Source organism: Peromyscus maniculatus, chromosome 19 (assembly GCF_049852395.1).
Source record: "Peromyscus maniculatus bairdii isolate BWxNUB_F1_BW_parent chromosome 19, HU_Pman_BW_mat_3.1, whole genome shotgun sequence".
Taxonomy (NCBI): Eukaryota; Metazoa; Chordata; class Mammalia; order Rodentia; family Cricetidae; genus Peromyscus; species Peromyscus maniculatus.
The window spans coordinates 6,910,820-6,938,548 of NC_134870.1; the positions used below are offsets into that span (position 1 = coordinate 6,910,820).

The window sequence follows — 27,729 nt, forward strand, 5'->3', positions numbered from 1 at the left end:
CTTCAGAGAAGATGATGGGCGTTAAAGAAACTCCATATAGAGTTTGCTTTCTTTATGGCAAAAGCTAGCTATTTGGATAAAGAAACTGCCCTTGCCTCAATTGTTGACAGTATACCGTCTAAACTGGACTAACAGACTGCAAAAGAAACTTTATTCAGACAAGTTAGGATAGTCCTTCAAAATTTCCTGCTTCTCAGAAAAGTCTGTCAGATATACTAGGCCTATGGGCCAAAGATAGATGTCCCAATGTTACAGAAGAACTTTGAGTAACTGTTCAGGCAGCCCAATGCCCCTGTCATTAAGTAACATTGTATCCTTCTTGGGTCATAGTTAAAGTTTTCTTTAGTTATGATGAAAGGTAAATTAGGTATAAAACTTTAAACTCATAAAGATAAGATAGATAATAAAACATTTGCCAAATGCAAATGGACTGGATATTGTAACTCTAATTCTTACTTGATAACTGTTTTGTTGTATATAACACTATGCTTAAGTTAAAACTTTCTTTTTTAATTATACAAAAAGGGGAAATGCTGTGGAATAATCTTTGTACACAGTAAATATGTGTTACTCTCACTGGTTAATAAAGAGCTGACTGGCCAATGGCTGAACAGAAAAGGTTAGGCAGGAGAGCTAAACTGAGAGTGCTGGGAAGGAGAAGGGCAGGCCAGAGTCTGTAGCAGCCAGCAGACTCAGAGAGAAGCAGGCTGGGAATGTACCGAGAAAAGGTACCAAGCCACGTGGCAAAACACAGATAAGAAATATGGGTTCATTTAAAATGTAAGAGTTAGCTAGTAACAAGCCTAATCATTTATAATTAATATTAACAAGCTGAGCATTTATAATTAATATTAGGCCCCTCTGTCGGTTATTTGGGAGCTGGCAGGTGGGACAGAAACTTCTACCAACAGTGGTGGGCACGTCCACCACGGTGAACATGTGGCAGTCACAGAGAAACTCTGTGGGTTTAGTTCTCTCTTTCTACCTTTATGTGGTCCCGAGGATTGTACTCAGATTGTTAGATTTGCACAAGCATTTGCCTGACCTGCTGGGGCCAGTTCACAGAACCTGGAATCAGGCGTATCTTGAAAAGCAGCTGAAAGTCCTAACAGTCTTAACCCCAGCCAAAGGAGATGGAACAAAACAGAAGACTATTTTGTGAGCAGAAGTCTTGTGAGTCTGGGATGGGAGATTCTAAAAGAGGGACAAACTGCTCAGATGGGCCTCAGTATCTAGGAGCTGCCTCATAACAAACAAACAAACCAACTAACGAACAATGAAGTGTGTATTAGTGCAGTCTTTGGGTGAAGGATCATGTGACTTTTTTTTTTTTTTTTTTTTTTTTTTTGGTTTTTCGAGACAGGGTTTCTCTGTATAGCTTTGCGCCTTTCCTGGAACTCACTTGGTAGCCCAGGCTGGCCTCGAACTCACAGAGATCCGCCTGCCTCTGCCTCCCGAGTGCTGGGATTAAAGGCGTGCGCCACCACCGCCCGGCTCATGTGACTTTTAATATTTAAAATTTTTCTCAATAAGTCTGGAGAACTAACTCAGTGATTATGAGTGCTGACTGTTCTTCTAGAGGACCTGGGTTCAATTCTCAGCACCCATTTGGTGGCATACAACTGTGGGTAACTGCAGTTCCTGGGGATCAGATGCTCTTTTCTGTCCTCCACAGGCACCTGGCATGCATGTGGTACACTGAAATATATACAAGCAAAACACACACACACACACACACACACATACACACACACACACACACACACACACACACACACACAAGCACGCACGTACAAATAAAATAAAATTTATAATTTTTTAACTTCAAATCACACATGAATTTTAAAATTTCCGGTTGTGATTTTAAATCCTACTACACATATTTCTGAGGTGGTGCTTCTCCAAGGAGTCCCTGCAAAGGATCAAGATGGAGAATGTGTTTTTATCAACAGAGATATTCTGAGAACAACTGTGTAAGCTGCCAGTGGCTTCCCCTTTCAGTCACTCAGTTGTAACTTGCCCAGCCTATCAGAAAAAGCTGTGACAGTTTCCAGTGTAGAGCCCTGGGGTTGACCATCCAGTATTATTATGGAAATCTTTAAAGTCTATATGAGATTACAGCTGTGCAGCATGTACTCTCAATCACATCTGATTTCTGTTCCCCTTCTTGCCTCTAAAATGGAAAGGCTTTGCATCTACATAAACCTTGAAATAATCTCTTTAAGTGTTTGAGTCTTCAAGCGTTTCTATTTTACTAGAGCAACTGAAGTCCCCAGGATATGTAAGATGCTCACCTTTCATCTGGCTTCCTGATAACGGCTTATGTGCTGGGCATTTTCATATATTTATTCACTTTCTTATTTTACTCCATCAGTTTTCACTGTTACATCTTCTTTCATGTCACAGGTATCTTTTCCAGAATGGCAGATGAAATACTACCGAAATACTATTCAAATGCCAACTTGATATTTTTGGAAGCTATCTGTTCTCAAGTATTCAAATAACCAGGGTCATTTTCAGGACTTGTATTTATTCATGAAGTTTAGTTGAATGCATTTGTATACAACAAATAACTTTAGGTGTATACATAAATTACAGGCTCTTGTTTTATGCAATATGAGGAGCTAAATGGAAGATATTGCCTCAAGATGTTCTTAAATAACGCCCATCACCCTTCCTTTCTTGTTTACCCCTTCAAACTGACAATGATTATGTATCTTTGTATTGTAGTTAATACATCAACTTGAAACAATTTTGAAGAAGACTTTGGAAAATGTAGATCCCTCTTAATCACAACCTATGGGAGTTAATTCTCTTCTCCCACCATGTGGGGCTCAGGGATTGAACTCTGGCTCTGAGCCTTGGAAGCAGGTACCTTTACTTGCTCAGCCATTACCTGAGCTCCTAAACCAGGATTCGAATTTCTACATCAGTAGAGCAGTTTGTCTGTGGTATATTCAGGAGCCCCAGTCATTTTAATTTAAAGAGCTTTTTAAGATTTTCCATGCCCCTACAGAGAGTTGTTATGTATTTCAAATAACATGCTGTAATGCGGAGAAATGTGTAACAATACTAGTGACCTTGAGGGTTTAAATATAAAGAAAAGTCACATATAATTACAGATCCTCTCAAAACATACATATGAAAAATATATTATTAGTCCTTATTTTTAGATGACTAAATTAATTAGAGGCAAGCTACATTTAATCCACTCATTTAAACCTTTACATTTTTGTTAGTTCTGTGAGAATTTGGTATAGTATGTTTTTGTCATATTCATGCCCTCCTCTAACTTCTCCCACATCCACAGCCCTCTTCCCTACCCACCCAATTTTGTGCTGTCCCCTTTTGGTCTTGCTTTCTTACACCCATCAAGCCCACTTTGTGCTGCCATATACAAAGTGTTGCCGCCCACTGGAGTGTGGGTGATGTGCCAGGGTCTGTGCTATAAAAGAAAATTGACTCCTCCTCTCCCAGTTCCAACGAGGGGCTTTGATCTGGACACCTGACTAAGGCAGTGAGGGAATGAAGAAAGATACACAAAGATACATGTACAGAAAAGCGGGGACCAGATGGACTGCACATGCTCTGACAGAGTCCTGAAAACCTCAGTGTGTGTGCTATGTAAACATGGGGGAGGGGTAGCTAGTCCCAATGGGAGGTCTATGTAGTCTTGGTCTGTAAACACCCAGGAAGAGGAAGCTCCAGTTGGTACTTTTTGTACACACTGATCAGTCTTCCATAAGCAATTCTACTTGGACCAGACAAGGAAACATTTGCTAAATTCTAGCCTGACTCATATGAGGAAAGGCTTAGCCAATTTCCCATAGGTCCAAGGTCTGGAACCTTGTCATGACTATGCTCATGACAACAATTGATACTCATTAGGACCTCACTCATCGGGTCTGCCTCTCCCTCCACCTCACCGAAACAGCATGACCAAATGTAAATTGGGGAAGAAATGGTTTATTTGGCTTACATTTCCATATTGTAGTCTATCATTAAGGAAAGCCAGACCAGGAACTCAGTGCTGGAACCTAGAGGCAGGAGATGATGCAGAGGCCATGGTGGGGAGCAGGGGAGGTGAGTCTTACTGTCTTGGTCACCATGGCTTGCTTAGCCTACTTTCTTATAAATTTTAGGACCACCAGCCCAGGAATAGCACCTCCCACCATGGGCTGGACCCTCTTCCATCAATCACTAATTAAGAAAAATCCCTACTGCTGGATCTTATGGTTCCCTTCTTTCAAATAAGTCTAGTGTGTGTCAAGTTGACATTAAGCTATCCAGGACAGTATCTTCCAGCTCTATGAAAATTAACCAGTAGGGATGAAGCTTCTATGTCAATACTAGCATGATATCTCCATGTTCTATGACTTATTGTGTAGTGTCTTCTGCAAGAGTCTTACTTTTAAGTTCTGGAAGATAACCAAAAACATTGTCCATAACCTGTAATGTTTTCATCTTTCCTTAATTTGAATGACTAAGACTGAAAGCAAATGATAACAAATACTGGCATAGATGTGGGGAAAGGAGGACACTTATTCACAGCTGGTGGGGTGTGCAAACTGGTAAAATGACTATGGAAATCAGTGTGGAGGTTGCTCAAGATACTAGAAACAGATTTCCTATATAATCCAGCTATACAACTCTATATACTACTATAGAGATACCTTCTTATCCATGTTCATTGCTGTTCTAGTCACAATAGTTAGGAAATGGAAACAAAATGCCCACTAATAATTGTGAAAGACAATGAAAATGTGGTATATTTACACAAGGGGATTAAGAATAATGTAATTATGAAAACAATATTTTGAGTGAGGTAAGTAAGATAACCAGAAAGACAGACATTGTATATTTTCTCTCATATTAGCTTTCAATGTTCTGGTGTGTGTTTTACCTGGAATACCCACAGAGGTCAATAAATTAGTAAGGGGACTGAGAAGAGATAGAATTCAGTGGTATAAATGTTTAGATGGACAATAATAAAACAGGAATGGTTAAATTGTACTGGGGGGTGTGAAAGCAAGGTAGATGAATGAATAGATGAGAGATAAATAACTTTGAAAACCTTTCAAAAGTTATATGGAAACCTACCTACCACCGTAGATGCTTCCATATACACAAATGTGAAAAGAGTTTAGGCTGTCTGCTCCTCTCTGTTTCAGAGACAACCACATCTTCTAATGCAGTGCCAGTTTCCCTAAGACATGATGGTGAATGGAGTAGATGTATTTGGCCATATTGGGCACCTTTACCAGGGCAGCCTTTAACTCTGGCAAAGTGGGTATTGTTGCCGCCAATTACCCCTTCATTGACCTCAGCTATGTGGTCTACATGTTCCAGTATGATTCTATGCATGGCAAGTTCCACAGCACACTCAAGGCTGAGAATGGGAAACTTGTCATCAATGGGAAGGCCATCTCACTCTTCTAAGAGCTAAATACCACCAACATCAGTGGGGTGGTTCTAGTTCCAAGTACATTGTGGAGTCTACCAATGTCATCAAAACTGGGATCCACTTGAAGGGTAGATACAAAAGAGTCATCATCTCTGTCCCTTCTGTTGATATCCCCATGTTTGTGATGGATGTGAACCATGAGAAGAATGACAACTCACTATAGATTGTCAGCCATGCTTTCCTGCACCACCAACACTTAGCACCCCAGCCAAGGTCATCTATGACAACTTGGTCATTGTGGAAGGACTCATGACCACAGTCCATGACACCACTGCCACCCAGAAGGCTGTGAATGGTCCCTCTGAGGAGCTGTGGTGTGATGGCCTTGGAGCTGACCGGAGCATCATCCCTGCACCCACTGGGGCTGGCAAGGCTATTGGCAATGCCATTCCAGAGCTGAATAGGAAGCTCACCAGCATGGCCTGTTTCTACCTTGAGTGTGTCTGTTCTGGATCTGACATGACACCTGGAGAAAGCTGCCAAGTAAGAGGACATCAAGAAAGTGGTGAAGCAGGCATTGGAGAGCCCACTAAAGGGCATCCTGGGCTACAAGGAGAACCAGGTTGCTCTTTCTACTTTAACAATGACCCCCACTCTTCCACCTTTGATGGTGAGGCTGGCATTTTTCCCTATGACAACTTTGTCAAGCTCATTTCCTGGTATGATAATAAAAATGGCTGTAGCAATAAAGTGGTAGACCTCATGGACGACATGGCCTCCAAGAGAAAGAAGCCCAGCAAGAACAAGAGGAAAGAAGAGAGAAGCCCTTGGCTGCTGAAGAGTCCCTATCCCAACCCAGCCCCAATACTGAGCGTCTCCCCTCACAGCTTCCTTTGCCCCAGAAGAGAAGTGTCTTAGGGAGTCCTGATATTTTGAATACCATCAATAAAGTTCACTGCACTAACCAGAGAGAGAGAGAGAGAGAGAGAGAGAGAGAGAGAGAGAGAGAGAGAGAGAGAGAGATACACACACACACACACACACACAGAGAGAGAGAGAGAGAGAGAGAGAGAGAGAGAGATAGACACACACACACACACACACACAGAGAGAGAGAGAGAGAGAGAGAGAGAGAGAGAGAGAGAGAGAGAGAGAGAGAGAGAGAGACAGAGACAGAGAGAGAGAGAGAGAGAGACAGAGATTAATTGGATTTACTCTACAATGGGGTCTCATTTTCCCCTATTAGACACCCCAGGCTAACAAGTAAAAGTTCATTGCCAGGAATAGGCTACATCTTTGGGAAGTTGTTGGCCAGAAAGTTCCCATAAACTCTTAAACTTTACAGCTTATAAGTGACAAATTATTTAAAACTCCTAAAGTCAAGAAAGAAAGTAAATAATTATATCTCTCAACTGGGAATTAAGTTTACATTGTAGAAACTGATAATAATTTTTAGATCACCCAATAAAAATTGGCATAGGGCATGAATCAGTCATTCTTAGAAAATAGAGGCTATCAACTCATAGATATTATACTAACCAATAAAAAAAAAAAAAACTAATCACAGCAATGAAATGAATTTTTATGGGAGTTTTGGTTGATTAAATACGTTTTTTTTTAATTCCACTGTGTTCTCAAGGGTATAATACAGTGCTCAATCCATACTCAGTATAAACACAAATTGAAGTAAATTTGGGATGGCTTTGAGTAACATATTTTAAAATTTGTGCCATCTTACCCTCTGACCCAGAAACTCGACATTTAGGACTTTGTCCTGAAGCTATTCTTACAACTATATTCTTTCCAACCCTATGTGTAGCATTAAACAATTAGATATTATTATAGATGACTCTCCACAGAGAATTGCTTAAATGACTTCTAATCTAAATATATAGTAGTATATTCTCCAATTATCCAAAATAATAATATAAAATTGTATGTCATATGGGAAGATTACAAAAGATATATTTTGTAGTGAAGAAGATTTTCAAAACACTATTTGCAGCATTTTGTGAGTTTTATCTATGGTTTCTATCTGTGTACAATGAACCCCTTATACCTACAAGCTCTGAAAGCATCCAGGCATTCATTTATGGATAACGTGTAGGCCCAGCACACCCTGCTGGAACTCCCTGCTGTTTCAGACCCTCAGCCCATCTCCACTATTCCTGTTGGAACTTTGTTCTCCACATGGTTCCTTTGTCTACAAGGTAGTAATCCTACGACCATTCTGAGCATGTGCAGACTTTTTCTTTTATTGAAAATAGGCTTTTTTCATACAATGTATTCTGATAATAGAATATATCTACTCCTCCCACTTCCTAACGCCCCTCTCATCCTGATCCACTCTTGTTCTGTCTCTCCTTAGCAAATAAACAGGCATTAAATGCACAACAGAAGTTTTCTTTCTAGAGTCTTGGAGGATCCTGCTATTAATATTCAAGCTGTGACTTTTCTTTAAAAAATAGAAAAAGGAAAGTAAAGAAATAGGCATATAAGAGATAATACTAACATAAAATAATAAAGTAAAACAAAAACAAACAAGTTGGAATAGGATGAAACAAACAAAAGAAGGAAAGGAGCCCAAGAAAAGACACAAAAAGCACATAGAGATGCAGAGACCAACTCATTCATGTGCTCTGGAATCCTACAAAAACAAAACCGGGTAGCAATAATGCATGCACAGAGGAGCTTTTGGGTGAACGATGATAATGATGATAAAAATTAAGTTAAATAAAAAAGGAAGAAAGAATGGAAGGAAGGAAGGAAGGAAGGAAGGAAGGAAGGAAGGAAGGAAGGAAGGAAGGAAGGAAGGAGTGAGCGAGCCCTGACATGATGTTCTGAGACAAGGAACCCCCAAAGATGCCATTCATTTTCTGTTGGCCATCTACTGCTGGGCATGCAGTCTACCCTTGAGAGCAGTTTCTTTCTCCAGTGAGATTCCCTTTGGAGAAAACTAAATTTTCACTTGCAAGTGGTTATCAACTGGAGACAGCTTCTAGGTTAGACATTTGGGCCATGAGCCCAATTCTCCTTGCAGTCCTAGGACTCCATCTGGTGCCGACCCCTGCGGGCCCTGTGCATGCCCTCGGTCTCTGTGATTTATAAGCTTATTGGTCCTGCTGTGTCTAGAAGGCCTTCTTTCTTTGGTGTCTGGCTTAGTTAAAGTTTCTATTGCTGTGAAGAGACACCATGACCACAGCAACTCTTATAAAGGAAAACAGTTCATTGGGGTTGGCTTACAGTTGCCGAGGTTTAGTCCATCTTGGTGGGAAGGAAGCATGCAGGCAGACATGGTGCTGGAGAGGCAGCTGAGAGGTCTACATCTTGATCTGGAGGCAGCAGAAACAGCTGTGTGTCACACTGAGTATGGCTTGAGGAAAGGAGACCTCACAGCCCATCCCCCACAGTGACACACTTCCTTCAACAAGGTGACACCCATTCCAACAAAGCCACCTTCTAACAGTGCTACTCCCTGTAGGGCCCATTTTCTTTCAAACCACCAAAGTGTCCTCTATTCCCCCTGGTTCTTACTCTACGCCTCCTCTTTTGCAGGGTTCCTTGAGCCTTGAGGGAATGGATTTGATGGGGACATCCTGTTTAGGACAGTGTTCCAAGGTCTCTAACTACCTGTGTATTGTTTGGCTGTGGGTCTCTGCATTTGTTCCCATCTGCTGCTGGAGGAAGCTTTTCTGATGATGGATGAACATGGCCTTGACCTGCTTCCCTGGCTTGCATCTGAAGACTTTTTCTTGTCATCATTCCCTAAAAGGTGCAGTGTGATGACTACATGCATTGCATTTACATTGTAGTAAATATTGTCAGTCATTGAGAGATGATTGAAAACACATGGTAGCGTGTGCTTAGGCTCTATGCCAACAGTGCTGGAGTATCTTTAGACTGATATCTGGGAACCCCAGAAATAATAACCCAGAGACAGCGACAGCTGTACACAGATACCTGACGTATACCACGCTTCCCAGAAAAGTTCTATTGATTTGATAATAGTAATTATTTATCTAGGGGAGAAGATTATAGTGCCTTTCTCTCTTTGTTTATATCTACCTAATGTAAAGTTTTTCATACACCAGGGTGATTTCCTTCCTTCCAAGCTTTCCTCTACCTTCTGTTACCCTTTGAAAATGCTTTGTGATACACAAAGGGCGAAGTTGCTATTAACTGTAATCTCTCCTCTGTTGTTCTGAGGAGCAGGGTCTCAGCAGAGTTCCGCCAAATCACTGTCATTACCCCTCTTTGTGCTAGGCATCTGCGTTTCTCAAAAGCCATGCCTTGCTTGCTTTACTGGTTAGGACTGAGGGCTGTCTGTAAACCACGCTTGCCAGAAAGCCCTTGTCCACTGGCTTTTAGAGGAATGTGAGCCATAGGAGGAAATAAAGGAAAGGAGGAAGAGAGAAGTCAGGGTAGTTATAACACCCTTCTCTGCTCTAGTGACATCGTCAATGGCGGGTAGCTCTTCCACCAGGGAATCCAGTCTCCTTCTCCATGGTCCACCTCCTATTCTTCTGCCCCCGAAGCTTTGGTGGAAGGGTATTACTTGCTTTCTAAGACACAGATATTTATTTACATGATGATTCACAACAGTAGCAAAACGACAGTTACGAAATAGCCAGGGAAATAATTTTATGGCTGGGGGTCACCACACCGTGCAGAACAGAACTGAAGGATCAGCATTAGGGAGGTGAGAACAGTGCTCCAGCCTGAAGCTGTAGCAGCAGCTTCTTGTCCTCTCTCACAGTGATTTCACTTTGTTGTTTGCTTCACTTTTCCTGTCTATAGAGTGTCTTCCTTTTTTTTCCACTTTGGTTTGTTTGGTTTTATTTTGAGACATGATCTGTATGAACTGGGCTAATTTCTCACTTTTGATCCTCTTTGAACTTGTGATCCTCCTGCCTTAGCTCACAGGGTCTGGGATTATATGTATGTCACCACACCCAGCGCATTGTTTTGCTTCTCTGTTGCTGTGATAAAACATTACATCCAAAACCTACTTGGGAAGGAAAGAGTTTATTCAGTCTTGCAGGTTACTGTCCATCACTGAGGGAAGCCAAGGCAGGCACTAAAGCTGAGACCATGGAGGACTGCAGTGGACTGGATTGCCTCCAGCTTCATGTTCAGCTGACTCTTTAGAACTCCCAGGAATACCAGCCCAGGGGAGGCATCACCCACAGTGGACTGAGCTCTCACACATCAATCAGAAATCAAGAAAATGTCATACAGACATGCCCACAGGATGACCTGATGGAGGCAATTTTCAGTGGAGGTTCCCTCTTCCTGGATGACTCTAGTTCATGTCAACTGGACAAAAACTAGCCCCAAACCTTGTTTGCACTTGTTTATTGATATAAAACATGATTGGTTCTGGGGCTCCTCATAGAGACAAAACCTCACAGATCTTATATAATTAATTGGTGGTACCTGCACGATTGTGGTACTTGCATACAACCTGGGTACATTTTTAATCATTTCTATGTCGCTCATGATACATAATACTATACTAACGTTATGCAAGTGACTTATGTACTGTATTGTTTCAAGAACAGTAAGAAAACGTGTATATGTTCAACAAAGAAGTATTTTTTTTTTCTTGAATAGTTTTGGTCTGGACTGCTTGAAGCTCCATCACAGAACCCAGATACAACATATGGACAATTCACTATTTGAATGTCTCATTGTCATTTTGGAGGGTTCCTTGTACAACAAAGCACTCTGGAACTATGGGTGTGACTTGTACAGTCTGGCTGCATCCTGATTGATACAAAATTTGTAATTGAGTTCAGTTTATCTGCCACAAGTTTTCTTGCTAGACAAATGGGGTAGAAAAGAAATGTGAAGAGAAAGTACATCCTCTTACCAGAAGAGGAAACTAAAGGATCACTTTGCTGAAAAACTCCATCCCATTGAAAAGGTCTCCTCACATGCTTTTTATTCGGTACTGCATAAAAAAATCAGTGTTAGCTGAGGAATGGCAGGGCTGCAGTGAGGTCTTTTGTGTCCAAGGCCCAGGGTAGGTCTGAGATGGTATCGAGTTTATTTCTCTGTTTTGCTTTTTTTTTTTTTCCCTTTCCTATGAACATTTCTTTATATTTCAATTTTCTAGGCATGCGGCATCTGCTGGTTTTACTTCCCTTCATCTTTCCTTTGGCTAATCTGATAAGCATATTTGAGCTGAGGTAGTTGATAATCATTGCTCTGCCAGAAGGAAAAAAAATGCAGCTTTGAAAGTTTAGCTCAGGCCAGTGATCGTTTCAGTCAAAGCGTTTATTTGTTCATTCACGTTTTTCTTTTGCCAGTTGCTAGAAACACAGCGCTGAGCAAGACAGATTGCAGCCTGGTTGGGAAGAGAGTCATCAAACAATTTTATTGGGTTCTGAGTAGGAGAAATGTTCTGTGGAAGCATGGGAGAGGAAATTGCACTGTGGAGGCCCAGAAATACTTCCCCGAGGAAATGAAATTTGTGTTGACCGTAAAAGAGGTATTAGATAAGTGAGGGCCGGGTAAGTGGGAGGGAGGGGAAATTATATGACAGTGTGTACACAGGTCCTGGTGCAAGAATGAGAGAGGATGACCCATCAGAGGAACCTTTTAAGGCCAGTAATACCGAAGCGTAGAGCAGATCAGGCTGGAGCTGAAAGGCGGGAGGCACCTCGAGGGCGGCCGGACCCTCAAGGGGTGAGTTAAGGGCTGCGGACCGTGTCTTTCCTATCTTCACAGGGGCGGGAAGTTACTGGAAGATATTTAATAAGAAGGAGACACAGCCAGACCTGGATTTTCCACAGGAATATTCAGGTTCTGTCTCTCAGGATAGTACAATTGGAAGCAAAAACGGAAGAAAGGAACCAGTGAGGAGCCTTTCTAAGAATTCTTCCCGAGATGACAATGGGTGGCGCCATGGGCGGTCGGAAGAAGGAAAAGAAAGCTTCTAGACATATTCAGTGTGTAAAACTAAGATGACCCAGAAGAGGCAAAGATAAAGGTGGAGTAAAATAACTAATCTTGGGCCATGTGATTAAACAGCAAAACATGAAGACAGTTAAGTTTTGTGTGGAGTTCAATTATGTAGTACAGGCCATATTAGAGGGATCTTAGAGAAGTCGTGGAAATGTGGAGACTTGTCTAGTCTGTCTGAGTGGCAAAAAGAAATCAAGATGGGATAAATTGGGAATGTGGGTCCTTGGGTGACATTTGAATATCTGGGGAGGGCGGGTGTGATTACTAATGGTGAAGGAGAGTAAGAAGGTAGCCTAGGAGTGAGTGATCTCAAAGAGTACACCAACCGGTGATTTCACCAACATTTCTCAGTCCTTTAGTGCGACAGGAGCTCAGAGATGTCGAGCTGTTCCACTGTGGGTAGGGGCACATTTCACAAGGGCATTTATACTGGGCGGTGGTGGCGCACGCCTTTAATCACAGCACTCGGGAGGCAGAGCCAGGCGGATCTCTGTGAGTTCGAGGCCAGCCTGGGCTAGAGAGTGAGTTCCAGGAAAAGGCGCAAAGCTACACAGAGAAATCCTGAAAAAAAAAAAAAAAGGAAAAAAGAAAAAGAAAAAGGACAAAAAGGGCCATTTTAAACCACATTCTCTCTCTCTCTCTTGCTCTCTCTTCTCTCCCTCTCTCTCTCTCTCTCTCTCTCTCTCTCTCTCTCTCTCTCTCTCTCATATGTGTGTGTTTGTATATGTATATGTGTGTGTGTGTGTGTGTGTGTGTGTGTGTGTATCTTTATCTCTCTCTCCACACACATACTTTCTGAAATATGGGAATAGCACATTCTGATTGGACTTTTCATTCCAACAGAACTGCACTTTCCAGCCCCGAAACCTGCAGCAGGCTTGTTCCAGCAGAAACCAAGGAATGTTCAGTGCCACATTAAGGTCGCTTCTGGGGCCCTGGATACCTTCTCAGCATTTCTCAACCTTACATCTTAACCACCTAACTCACCATTCCAGAAGTTTCTTTACATCTAGCCAACTCAAAACTCCTCCATGCTACTTGGTGGCATCTGTAAAAGTCAGTTTATCCCACTTTTAGGCATGAATCCTTTGGAATGGCATCTTTCACATTCTGTGGAAGTAAAAACCTCAGCCAAAGAAATACTTTGGGAGTGTATATTTCTTGTTGCAGACACACCAACAGCAAATTCCTTCTGGTTTGCTTTGCTGTTTGGGGGCTGCCTGTGTTGTGACTGTGGGCCAGTGGTGGAAGATGTGGACACCTGTCTAAGTCACACTCAGCTGGCACATATCATCATAAACCATTTCTGTTAGAATATTTTTTCTTGCTCTTGTTTATGTGTGTATACTCAGGTTTGCATGAGTATTCACATGTATGAGTGTAAGTACGTGTGTGAGTTCACATGCACACGTGTGCTTGCATTCATGGAAGCCCACGACTGACTTCAGGAGACTTTCTCACCACTCTCTGCATTATTCATTAGACAGTCTCTTTCTGAATCGGAAGCTCCTGGTTTCTGCTCTCTTGGCTGTCTTGCTTGCCCTCAGACCCCCTGTCTGTGCCTCTGTGTGCACGCTTACAGGCGGGCTGCTGTGCCTACCAGGCATTATGTGGGTGCTGAGATCCAGACTCTGGTCCTCGGATTAAACAGTAAATTACTTCAACCTCTGAGACACCTTTCCACTCTTCCTGCTGGAATTTTCATAAAAAACAATTTTTAATTAAAAATTATAAATCAATTTTAGCCTGTTGAATTTTTTTTAGATTTTTAAAATTTTGTTAACATAATTTTTATTGATTCTTTGGGAATTTCACGTCATGCATCCCCATCTCATGCATTTTCCAGTCCCTCCATAGCTGCCCCTTATCATTGTTGTGTCCCTGCCCAAAGGAATATTAAAAAAGAAATAATAACAATAAGATAAAAATGAAAAATAAAAATGCAAATAAGAATATTAATTAAAAAACAAACAAAACAAAGAGAAAACAACAAAAAGCAAACAAAAAACCCTCTTTGCTCCTCAACTTTTCTTGCCTCTCCAGTAGTAACTGGAGCCACGGACATCAATGCAGACCCAGATGTGGTGCTCAGCAGCAGCCTGGGCCCAGATGTCACCATGGCCCTGGATGGCAGCTCAAGCCACTCAGACTGGGATGGCCCCTGCAGTGGCATGCCCTCACTCCTCAGATCTGCATCTCTCCACAGGACACGAACCATTTCACCTCTGTCTTTCTCCCCTGAAGCCCACCATATATTTGCTCACCAGAATGGCACCTTGAGGCACTGGGTGAGTCCGTGGTTTCTTCTCACCACCTAGGGCAAACAGATCTCAGCAGGCATGTGTGGGTCCTCATCAGATTTATTTATGTTATGTGTATAGTGGTTTGCCTGCATGTATATATGTTTATCATATGTGTACAGTGTCCACAGAGAGTCTGACGACACTGAACCAGAGTTTAGACAGTTGTGAACTACCTTGTGGGTACTGGGAACTGAACCTGGGTCCTCTGCAAGAGCAACAAATGCTTATAATAGACAAGCCATCTCCCTAGCCCAACTTGTTGAAGTTTTAAGCGAACATTCACTAAAACCGTAAAGGCAAACAAATGTATAAGATTAGGGGAGACAATGTAAATTACTCCAAGTTTAACCAAATGACCGAGATGCAAATGAAAAGTTAATGAGAAATCTTTGCTGTGTTTTAAAAGAAAGTCAGCTGGAGTATTAGAGTTGCATGTATGTGCCACATAATTTAGTTAGTCATTTCAAAGACAAAATACCCTTCTTTTTATAGTTCATTTATAGAATCCATCCTTTCCAACTATGTACTCCAATGGTTCTTAGTATATTCTCAGGAATTGTGAAATCTCTGCTGTGTCTAATTTTATTATGTTGCCATCATTCTAAAAGTATCCCATCCTCCAAAGTTCTTCCATTTTACTCTACTATCCCTCCATACTCTGACCATGGAGGAGACGCCATCTTTGTGGCTCAGTGGATAAAATACATGCTGTGTGCAAGCCACCAGAGCCCATGTAAATCTGGTGGAAGTAGTGTAGTTTGAATCTGTCATCCTAGTAATCTCGTGGGATGGGAGGTGGAGACATGAGAATTCCCTAGAAGCTCTGAGGCTGGCTAGCCTAGTGTACACAGCAGCAAACAGCAAGAGATGGGTCCTGTTTCAAACAAAGTGAAAAGCAAGAACCTCTGCTTGAGGTTTTCTGACCTCCACACACCATGGCACACTCATGCATGTACACCCCCCACACACACACACACACCACACATGTGCACGCACAGAAAAACCCAGTTGAGCATCTTGTTTCCATGCACAATCCTTGAGTGCTCCTAACAATAAAAGTCTGAAAGTTTACAAACCAAAAGAGAAAAGAGAATTGATAAATACATGAATAGCTCATCATTTTAAATTAATTTTTGTCTTTTCAGTAATCCCGCATCCATCCCCATGTGTCTTCTACCCATGTTTTCTGTTGGTTTGAACAAATGGCTCACACATAGCTTAGGGCTCCTTTACCACTCATTGCTTTCACCCAAAGCAATTGCTTTTGTTCTTATAATCATTAAAAGCATTCTGAACATTTATGCATCTGCTTATTATCATAGGAAGAGCCCTTCATTAGTATTCATTTTATTTTACTTCACAAAAGCATTTTGCATAGGTAATTTCCACATTGGGCTCAAAGCCACACTTCCTGGAAGCCCCTATAATGTCCACAGTAGCTCCTTCGCTAACCTTTTACTACCCATGAGGGAGGAATGCTTCAAGACCCTATCTGTGATCTCTGCCTTCCTTCTCATTGTAGCTAACCCTTTTGCTTCTTGCTATTCTTTTCTTCCCCTGGAATGAGAATGGAATCAGCAATTTTCGCGGGAAGCTGCTTACCAAGGTTTACATTTTTAGTTGTTTCCCCCAGGAAGCTTCGTGCGCTGTGCATCCAGTAGTCCTTAGCCCGTCTGCTCCATCAGACACCTCCCTGTCTCTAACAGCAGCTTCCATCTAGTGGACCAGACCTGCTGCTATCGTATGGCTAAAAAATCTGGAATATTTTATTTATCTCTCATCTCCTTCACATTTCTTATGGAGTTTGCCAAGACTGAGAAATTGTTTTTTTCCAACCTTTTTCCATCCATCTTTCCTTTGTCCCCTTCAAGTCTATCACTCTCAGTTCAGGGAGACATTATTCAATGATTTTTCATTGAACACTGTCTGCCTTATCCTGGTAGTAAAGTGAGTTAGTTTTCCTAATTTAAATTTAAATGAACCCTATTTTTTTAAACCAAAGGCCACATTTGTTTGTCTAACATTACTTTCTTTAAGAAGTTTCAGTCTCGCTCATTTTCCATGTTTGCCTGGCCAAAGTAGACCACGTTTTGTTCTCTCAAATGCTCTCCCAAGACTTTGTGATTATTCACTGTGGTTCCCAAACATTAAATTCTCTTCGTTCTCATATGACTAGTAGACATAAAACACTCATCATCTTGTCCTCGAAGTTCTTCTTTTCTTTTTTCCTTTATTTCAAAGATGTATTTTTGTTTTCTATGTAGGAGTGTTTTGCCTGCATCTATGTCTGTACACCATGTATGTGCCTGATGCCCACAGAGGTCAGAAGAGATGCCCAGTGCCCTAGAACTGGCTTGCAGATAGTGGTGAGTCTCCCTGGCAGGTCTTCTGAAAGAACAAGTGGTTTTACCCACTGAATTACCTTTTCAGCCTTGATTTTTTATTTTTCTTAACCTTTTCTGAATTTGGTAATATTGTAGGACATTTTCTCATTTAGTCATTTCTGAGTCTAATTTCCCACAGAAATGTGGAGTTAGACATTGGTGCTTGATCACATGGAAGCTTTTGTACTATTATCTTCATTTGTAGTAGTTACTGCTGTGAATATCACATTACACAAATAAGGTCATTTAAATAGTATCAATGTACCTTTCTTTAAACATATTTGGAACTGGTAATGTACAGTGAATTCCATAAAATCTTCAAAAATTCAGGTTTGTCTATGTTCATCCTCTACCATGAATGGCTTTGAGAATCAAAATGGGCTTCTGTTTCTTGGGGACTGAAGAGAGAGATGAGACAAAGAAAAGAATAAAGAGAAAGATGGCAGGCTAAAGAAGAGGAAGAAGAAGAGCACATGTGTGCTGTTTCTCCAGGACAGACCCTGAAAAGGAAAAAGAAAAAATCTCTTTCATTTTGCTGCCCATGTTTGAGTCACCTGCCCTTACCTAGCTGTAAGAGACATTAAATATATATATATATATATATATATATATATATATATATATATATATATATATATATATTCAAATAATATAAATTATATGTACTAATTCACAGTAAAAACAAACAAGCAAACCAAAAATGATTCCTATGAAATAAGGAAAGATAAAAACCAAGGTACAAGTTGTTGTCAATATGGAGGCCAACATTGGTGGCCAGATCTTAACAGAGAACTGAGATCTATCTGAGAGAGGTCATGCATGCATGGGGCAGGGCAGCGTAGGAACCATTTGTACTTTTGTTGCTTAATCTTACTACAAACGTAAAGTGCCCTAAAAAGTAAAGGCTATCAGAAAATTGAATGATAACCGGGAATGTTTGCTTTTCTCTAGAACAGATGAAAATGAAAGCCATGGAATAAATGAAAGAAAAGAAAAAGAACAGTAAGAATGGGAAATGGTACACGATGACTGAAGTCATTTTCCAAGGGAATTATATCTAGATTTTTTTTTAACTTGGTAAATCCATGTCTAATAACCCTACTGACCTTAATATATTATTCTGTTTTCTGGGTTAGTGCTTACTGTCATTAACTTTGGAGAAAGGAAATATCCCAAACCAGTTAATTAAATATTGTTTTACTAGAGTGATAGTGAAGTTATCTTATTAAAGGAAGGGGTTTCTTTTTTTGGAGACAGGGTTTCACTAGGTAGAAACAAAATTTTTCTAAAATAGGTACTTGTGATTCTGCTAAAGAATTTGTACATATTCCCCAATTCCCACTTTCCCCGAGTTTCCATCCCCTGCTTTTGCTATAAATATAAGTGTTAGAAGGTCACTAACCTCTTAAATATTTTCCTACTTCTTGTTTCGGCAGAGATTAGGAAACTTAACATGCATTCTTAATTATTATACATTAAATATTTTGATTATTGAAAAAATCAATAGAAGCAAATTTGAAGAGATGAATCAATCTGTTTACTTAATTTTTTTAAACAAAAACATTAATTATTTGATGTTTTATTTGAGTAACTTACCATCTTTCCTTTGTCCCCTTCAAGTCTATCACTCTCAATTCAGGGAGACATTATTCAGTGATTTTTCATTGAACACTGTCTGCCTTATCCTGGTAGTAAAGTGAGTTAGTTTTCCTAATTTAAATTTAAATGAACCCTATTTTTTTTAAATACCAAAGGCCACATTTGTGGCCCTTCTGGGGATAGGCTCTATGTGCCACCTATATATCCATGACCTACCTGTCTGTCTTTACATCCATCTTTGTATCTATCTGTCATATATCTCTATCTTTACTTGTGTATCTATCATGTCTGTATCTGTCTATTTTCTATCTTTCTATATTTTTATATCTCTCTATAACTATCTATAAATCGCATATCTATATCTATCATCATCTATATTGACATCCTGTGCGTGTGTGTATGTGTATATTAGGTGCTTCAGCAAAACAGATTAATAAACATCTAGATATAATTTAGAGGTTGACTCACTTTTGAGAACCCATACCCATATTCTCATGTGTATCTTAATTTTTTTCTAAGATCCTCTTTATTGCAACCTGGTGCTTACCACAACTCAAGCAGGCACCTCCTTCTCAACCACAGGCCATGCCTGGCAGAAAACAAGGTAGGCAGTCTTCCTTCCGCAGTGCCCACATCTCCTTTGGATCCCATAGTCCATTCTCTCATAACTTCCTTCCCCCACTCATCTCTACACCTCAGTCCCAAACTCAAGCAGGTATTCCCTGTGAACATACCAGCTGATCCAGGCCATGGAAACAAACAACACACAGCCATCACATTCTCTAAAATTCAAGAAAGGAAACAGAAACTAAGGAACAAAACACCTACTCCAAAAGACAAACTGGGAAATCAGCACTTAGACCTAGAATCATCCCAAACCCAGATGCCTAGACACCAGCACAAGAACACAATCAAGAACAGCCAGTGCAATATGACAGCACCAGAGAGAGCCCAGCTATCTTACCACAGCAATCCTTGAATATTCCAATAAAGCTGATGCACTAGAAAAGGACCTTAAAGTCAACTATATGAAGATAATGAAAGTCCTTAAAGAGGAAATGAATAAATCCTTTAAGGAAATTCAGAGAAACACAAACAATTGGAGGAAATGAATAAATCCCTTAAAGAAATTCAAGAAAATAGAAACAATTGATTGATAGAAATGAATAAAACTGTTCAAAGATCCAGAAAATATTTTCAGTAGAATCATGGAAGAAAATTTTCCTAACCTAATAAAGGTGATGCCTATAAAGGTACAAGAGGCACACAGAACACCAAATAGGTTGGACCAGAAAATAAAGTCCCTCCCTGTATGATAATAAAAACACTAAACATACAGAACAAAGAAAGACTATTAAAATTTATAATGGGGAAAGGCCAAGTAACATACAAAGGTGGACCTATTAGAATTACACCTGACTTCTCAACAGACTCTAAAGGACAGAAGGGCCTAGACAGATGTGCTGCAGACTCTAAGAGACCACAGATGTCAGTCCAGACTGCTATATCTAACAAATCTTTTAATCACTGTAGAAGAGAATCATGTATTCTGTAATAAAGTCAAGTTTAAACAATTGTAGCTAGAGTTTTCTCTCCGGGTCCTGCCAAGCCCTGGTAGTCCCTTAACCCACTTATAAAATAAACACACAGACACTTATATTATTTAAACTGCTTGGCCATTGGCTCAGGCCTATCATTGTCTAGCTCTTACTCTTATATTCAGCCCATTTCTATTAATCTATACTTTGCCACGTGGCTCATGGCTTACTGGTACCTTACATCTTCCTTGTCCTGGCTGCGGCTGCAGGCAGTCTTCTCCTTCCCTTCCTGTTCCCTTAATTCTCCTCTTTGTTATTCCCGCCTATATTTCCTGTCTGGCTACTGGCCAGTCAGTGTTTTATTTATTAACATATTTGTCATACAGAACATCCCACAGCAAACAATAAATAACTGCAAATTCAGCCCTAAAGAAGGTGCTCAAAGGAAGCCTCCAACTTAAAGAGATTGACCACAACCATGAAAATACAGGGAATAAATAATTTCAGACCAACAAAACCAAAAGAAGGAACACACACACAAACACACACACACACACACACACACACACACACACACACACACACATACACACTGTCACCACGGCTACCAACAAAATAATAGGAATCAACAATCATTAGCCATTGATATTGAGAAATATCCTTGGCCTCAATTCCCCCCAAAAAGACAGACTAACAGAATGGATGCAAACACAGAACCCAACTCCTGCTGCATCCAAGAAATACACCTCAACATTAAGGATAGACTTGCTTCAGGGTAAAAGGTTATAAAAAGGTATTCCAAGCAAATAAACCTAAGAAGCAAGCTGGTGTAGCCATTTTAATATGTAACAAAATAGACTTCAAACCAAAACTAATGAAAAGAGACGAGAAAGGGCACTACATGCTACATACATACATTAAAGGAAAAATCCACCAAGATGACATTTTAATTCTTAACATGTATGTCCCAAACACAAGCACACCCACATTTGCAAAAGAAACACTACAACTCAAATCACACAATGACCCTCACACATTGATAGTGGGAGACTTCAATACTCCACTCTCTTGAATGGACAGGTCATCCAGGAAAAACTAAACAGAGAAATAATGGACCTAACAGATGTTATAAACTAAATGGACCTAACAGACATCTACTGAATATTTCATTCAAACACAAACGAATATACCTTATTCTTTGCACCTAATGGGACTTTCTCCAAAATTGACCACATATGCGGACACAAAGCAAGCATCAACAAATACAAGAAAACTGAAATAGCTTCCTGCACTCATAAGACAACCACAGATTAAAGCTGGAGATCAACAGCAGAAACAACAGAAAGCTCACAAACTTATGGAAACTGAACAACCCTGTATTGTATGAAAACTGGGTCAACACAGAAATAAAGAGAAAAAAATATAGACTTCCTAGAATTCAATGAAAATGAAATACACAGAATACTCAAACTTATGGGACACAATGAAAACCATGCTAAGAGGAAAGTTCATAGTACTAAGTGTCTACATTTAAAAAAATTGGAGAGATCTCATACTAGCAACTTAATAGTACACCTGAAAGCTCTAGAACAAAAAAAGAAAGCATACCCAAGAGGAGTAGACAGTAAGAAATAATCATATTGAGGGCTGCAATCAATAAAATAGAAACAGAGAGAAGAATTAAAAAAATCAGTGAAACAGGCTAAAGAGATAGCTCAGAGGTCAAGAGCACTGGCTGCTCTTCCAGAGGTCTTGAGTTCAATTTCCAGCAACCACATGGTGGCTCATGACCATCTATAATAAGATCTGGTGCTCTCTTCTGGCCTGCAGGCAGAACACTGTATACATAATAAATAAATAAATCTTTAAAAAAATAAATGAAACAGAGTTGGTTCTTTGAGAAAATCACCAAGATAGACAAGACATCAGGGGATACAAATTTGAGAGGAAGAAGTCAAAGTATCTTTATTTGCAGATGATATGATAGTATACCCGTGATACTAAAAATTCAACCAAGAACCTCCTATAGCTGACAAACACTTTCAGGGAAGTGGTTGGATACATGATAAACAAAACAAACACAAAAACCAAACCAAACCAACCAACCAAACAATCTCAGTAGCTCTCCTATATAGAAAGACAAACAGATTGAGAAAGAAGTTGGGGAAATGACACTCTTCATAATAGCCTCAAACAATATAAAATATCTCAGGGCAACTCTGTTCAAGCAAGTAAAAGACCTGTATGATAAAAACTTAAGTCTTTCAAGAAAGAAACTGAAGATATCCGAAGATGAGAAGCTCTGCCATGCTCATGGATTGGTAGGATTAATATAGTAAAAATGGCCATTCTACCAAAGGTAATCTACAGGTTCAATGCAATCTCCATCAAAATTCCAATACAATTTTTATAGATCTTGAAATGAAAAGTCTTAAATTCATGTGGCAAAAAAACTCCACAAAAACAAAACAAAACAAAACACAGGATAGCTAAAATAATTCTAAACAATAAAAGAACTGCTATAAGTATCATCATCTCAAATTTCAAGCTGTAATAGAGAGCTATAGTAATAAAAACTACTTGGTATTGGCATAAAAACAGACACACCAATCAGTAGAATAAAATTGAAAACCCAGAAATGAATCTACACACATATGGGTATCTGATTTTTGATGAAGTCAGAAATACACATTGGAAAAAAAAAGACAACATGTTCAACAAATAGTGCTGGTCAAACTGGATATCTACAGGTAGAAGAATGAAAATAAATCAACATCTATCACCTTGCACAAAACTCAAGTCCAATTTAATCAAAGACCTCAACATAAATCCAGTTACACTGAACCTGATAGAAGAAAAAGTGGGGAATGGCCTTGGACACATTGACACAGGAGAAGACTTTCTGAACAGAATACAAATAGGGCAGGAACTAAGAGCAACAAATAATAAATGGACCTCATGAAACTGAAAAGCTTCTGTAAGGCCAAGGATATCATGTATAGGACAAAACAGCAGCATACAGAATGGGAAAAGATTTTCACTAACTCCACATCTGATAGAGGACATATCTGAAATGTGTAAAGAACTCAAGGAACTACATATAAAAAAACCTACCAACAACAAATAATCCAATTTAAAAATGGGTTTTTGATCTAAACAAAGAATTCTCAATAGAGGAATCCCATATGGCTGAGCAAGATTTAAAGAAATGTTCATCATCCTTTACCATACGGAAATGCAAATCAAAACTACTTTGAGATTCTATCTTATACTGTCAGAATGGCTAAGATCAATAATAAAAGTGACAGCTCATGCTGGCAAGGATGTGCAATAATGGGAACACTCCCCCATTGCTGGCAGGAGTGAAAACTTGTGCAACCACTATGGAAATCAATATGGCAGTTTCTCAGAAAATTGGGAAGCTATCTACTTCAAGACCCAGCTATATCACTCTTGGGCATATATCCTTGATGCTCCATCCTATCACAAGGACACCTTCTCAGCTATGTTCATAGCAGCTTTATTCATAATAGCCAGAACCTTAAAACAACCTAGATGTCCCTCAACAGAAGAATTGATAAAGAAAATATCCTACATTTACACAATGGAATATTACTCAGCCATTAAAAATGATATCACAAAATTTGCAAGCAAATGGATGGAACTAGAAAAAGTCTAGTGAGGCAAACCAAACTCAGAAAGACAAATATAGTATGTGTTCACTTATAAGTAGATATTAGCCTTTAAATAAATGATAACCAATCTACAACCTGTAGACCAAGAGAGGTTATATAAAGACAAGGGGTCGGGAGGTGCATATATTTCCCTGAAAAGAGGAAACACAATAGATTTTATGGATGGTTTGGGGGATTGTTGGGATGGGAGCCAGAGGAATCAGATGTTGGGAGGATGGGATGCAGAGAGAAAATGAGGGTAGAGACAGCTGGAATTGGTGGATACATAATCTCAAGTGGCTATCTCTTTTAATTAGGCAAGGCTTCCAGCAACAGGTCTGGGTTGTATTCAATTGAGTTGTTGGCCAAGGGGATTCCATGAAAATCCCCAAACAACCCAGGCTGATTCTAAGACAAAAGGTTGCTCTCCTCAAACTGACAGTGGGATGCTATTGCTGAGGAGGACATCCACACAGCTCCCTGAATGTGGAGAAGTCAAGCTGGTGCCTACGTGGAGCCTTCCCCTCTATTATCTAGTCTCTTTGATGCAGGAAGGTACTCCACAGGCTACCAAAAGGGAAACATGGACACCAACCCAGTCACAAAACCTTCGACCTACAATCTGTCCTGCCTGCAAAATATTCTAGGGCAATGATGGCACAGAACTTGAGGAGTAGCCAACCAACGTCTGATTTGACTTAAGGAACCCATTCCCGACACTGCTTGGGTAACCAAGGACCAGAGACTAGATAGTTCAAAGCACTAGGGTAAAACTAAACATGACTGGTCAAAACAAGCAAGCAAGCAAGCAAACAAACAATAAAATGATTTCTAATGATATTTTTGCTATACTCCTAGGTTAGCCTTATCCAGTCATTATCAGAGAGACTTCCCCAGCAGCAGATGGCAACAGATGCGGAAGAAGGCTTTATTTTCGCTCATGGTTTGAGAAGAGAGCAATACATTATCTCAGAGAAGGCATGGTAGAAGAAGTGTAAGGCACAAGTCATGTTGCACCCACAGCCAGGAAGTGAGAAGGAACAAGAAGTGAGGCTGGGCTACAGAATTCCAAAGCCTTCAAAAAACCAGATCATGCACCAGATGGATCTTGATCCTACACCAAGGGGGCCCCTTAAGCAGATCAAGCTACTCAACTGTCTCGATTATGCAGAGGGCCTAGTCCAGTCCCATGGAGGATCCACAGCTGTTGGTGTAAAGTTCCCAGCTGTTGGTTTAAAGTTCTCTTGTATATTATTAAAGGACCAGCCTTACCAGGGGCTCAGAAGAGAAACTACGAGCAGCGAGATTTATTTTCTGGGAATGAATCTAAGTAAAGCAAGCTTTTTGTCCATCTACTTTGTCTGGGATAGAATCCTATCTACACAGTTACAGTTCTGTACTCAAGCCTAGTTCCTTTCTTGCCTGATTTGTCTCTACCTTTATCTGTTGTTCCCTCTAAGTTCTATCTTAATTCTCTCATCTTAGTTCTGCCTCATCCAGGTCCTTCTCATCACATTCATCTAGTACTTTCCCATCTGGCTCTTCCTCATCTTCCATCCTGACCTCCAGTTCTATAGTCAAAAATTCTCTCCAGCCAAAATCCTCAATATCCTCTCTTTGTTCTCCCTTCACCTCAGTTCCCCATCTCTGAGGTGTTCAGTTATAAACCCAAGTCATAGAGATCCTCTGGCAGAGCAAGGTCCCCAGGCTTGAATTCTTATGGGGTCATAAAGGAAGGTAAGAATTTTCCTCAGGCAATGGCCATCAGGCTTTCTTTTACAACCCAAATGAGTGCTAATGATCTTTTTGTTAGTCAAGAAGGGAATTTATGTGCTCAATCTACATTCTGAGAAGTAGTTAGGTAAAAAATTAGGAGTCTATTAGTGCTATGGATATTGCTCTATATAAATAAAACACTGATGGCCAGTGACCAGTCAGGAAGTAGGTTGCCAGGCAGGAAGTAGGTGGGACAAGGAGAGAGGAGAATTCTGGGAAGCAGAAGGCTGAGGAGGGAGACACTGCAGCCACGGCCAGGACAAGCAGCATGTAAAGACGCCGGTAAGACACCAGCCACGTGGCAAGGTATAGATTTATAAAAATGGGTTAATTTAAGATAAAAGAACAGTTAGCAAGAAGCCTGCCACGGCCATACAGTTTGTAAGCAATATAAGTCTCTGTGTTTACTTGGCTGGGTCTGAGCGCCTGTGGGACTGGCAGGTGACAAAGATTTGTCCTGACTGTGGGCAAGGCAGGAAAACTCTAGCTACATATTAGTGAAGCTGTAAGGAAGGAGGGTCTCACCCTAAATTGCATAAGAAATAAAGCTATCCTCCTGACCTAGGAGACAGGTGTTGTTTTGTTTGGCCTTGGATGCTTGATGGGTATTTTAGATAAATACACTGTTGGAAGTTCTTGGAAGCATGCATAGCATTATAAGAAAGTCATTGTAGGAACCAGCTAATATATATACAAAAGCTAAAATATCACCAAGACTTCTTAATCCATGGCTTGACCATTGGAGAAGTCCTTGACTTTTCCAAGTAGTAGCTTTTTTGATAGTAGCTGGATTCTATTATGTTTTCCTGTGGCTTGCAGCAAAGTTCATGAGTTCTTGCTAGCTTGGTTTGGTTGTCTCTGTAGGTTTTCCCATCATAGTCTTGAAGGCCCTTGCTCATAGAATCTCTCTTCCCTCTCTTTGACTAGACCCCTGGAGCTCAGCCTGGTGCTTGGCTGTGGATCTCCACTTTGCACAGCCTTGAGGGGCTTGGACCTGCCTCAACTGATTGTACCATGCTCTGTTGACTCCCCATGGGAGGCCTTACCTTTTTGGAGGAGGGAATGGGTGTGGATCGGGGTACAAGGATGAGGGAGCAGAAGGAGAGAAGAGAGGGAGATCTGTGATTGGTATGTAAAGTGAATAAAAAATTTCTTCAAAATTTAAAAAAAAAAAGAATTTCACTGACAAAAAAAAAAAAAGAATTCTAAAGACTGACTCCAGTGACTCATTTTCTCCCACAAGACTCTCCCTCCTAAGGTTCTAGAATCTTCCATCTCAGCTGGGAAACATGAATTCAAACACATAAGGCTATAAGGAATATTTCATATTTAAACTATTTTAGAGTTTATGTTTAGAGATTGGGAACTATGGAATCTAATGCTCATGGGCATGGCAGCAGTTAAACCTCTACCCACTCAAGAAGATTTGGGTATGCATATGTATTTGAGCTGATCTTCCCATTCTCCTTTCTCTTTTTGTTCCATTGGTACTTGCTGCCTGTTTGGTGGTACCATCCACATTCACAGCAGGTCTCTACTCAGTTCACTTATCCATATACCAACCTCATGGCAGTTATTATGGATATACCCAAAATTGTGCTTTACCAATCTTGTAGACAAGATAATATTGAAAATTAACCATCGTTTTGTGCCACAAGAATGTATTTGAATACATACAGATATGTTAGCAGAAATTTAGCCCCCATTAAAAGAGTAATAACAGCAGTGGAGATAAGACAATACAGCTGAGTGTCCCAGAAGGATGCAGAGTGTTCTTTCCACAGGAATATATAAGATCAAATCTGCCACACCAACTCCAGTGTCGTCCGTGTGACATGAACAATTATGTCAATAATACCAGACGGGAGATACGTGTCCCACGGGACTAAGCTCCCTGGAGGTCCCTGGCAGAGTGCCTGTGTTATGCCTCCTTCTCGAAGGAGACGTGCTTCACAGATCATGAGCTCTCTGGGCTATGGGTTCTGTACAACTGCTTTTCTGATAATGTTCTAATTAATCTATAAAACACAGCCAAAATTAATGAATGCTTGGGTTGTGAACTGTGGAGGAAAGGGGAAGCTG

General features: G+C 40.3%; 1 pseudogene; it reads left to right on the forward strand.

Moving 5' to 3' along the window:
* The first annotated feature begins 5,213 nt into the window (after nucleotides 1-5,213).
* On the forward strand, nucleotides 5,214-6,322 carry LOC102909819 (glyceraldehyde-3-phosphate dehydrogenase pseudogene; annotated as a pseudogene).
* The last annotated feature ends 21,407 nt before the right edge of the window (nucleotides 6,323-27,729 follow it).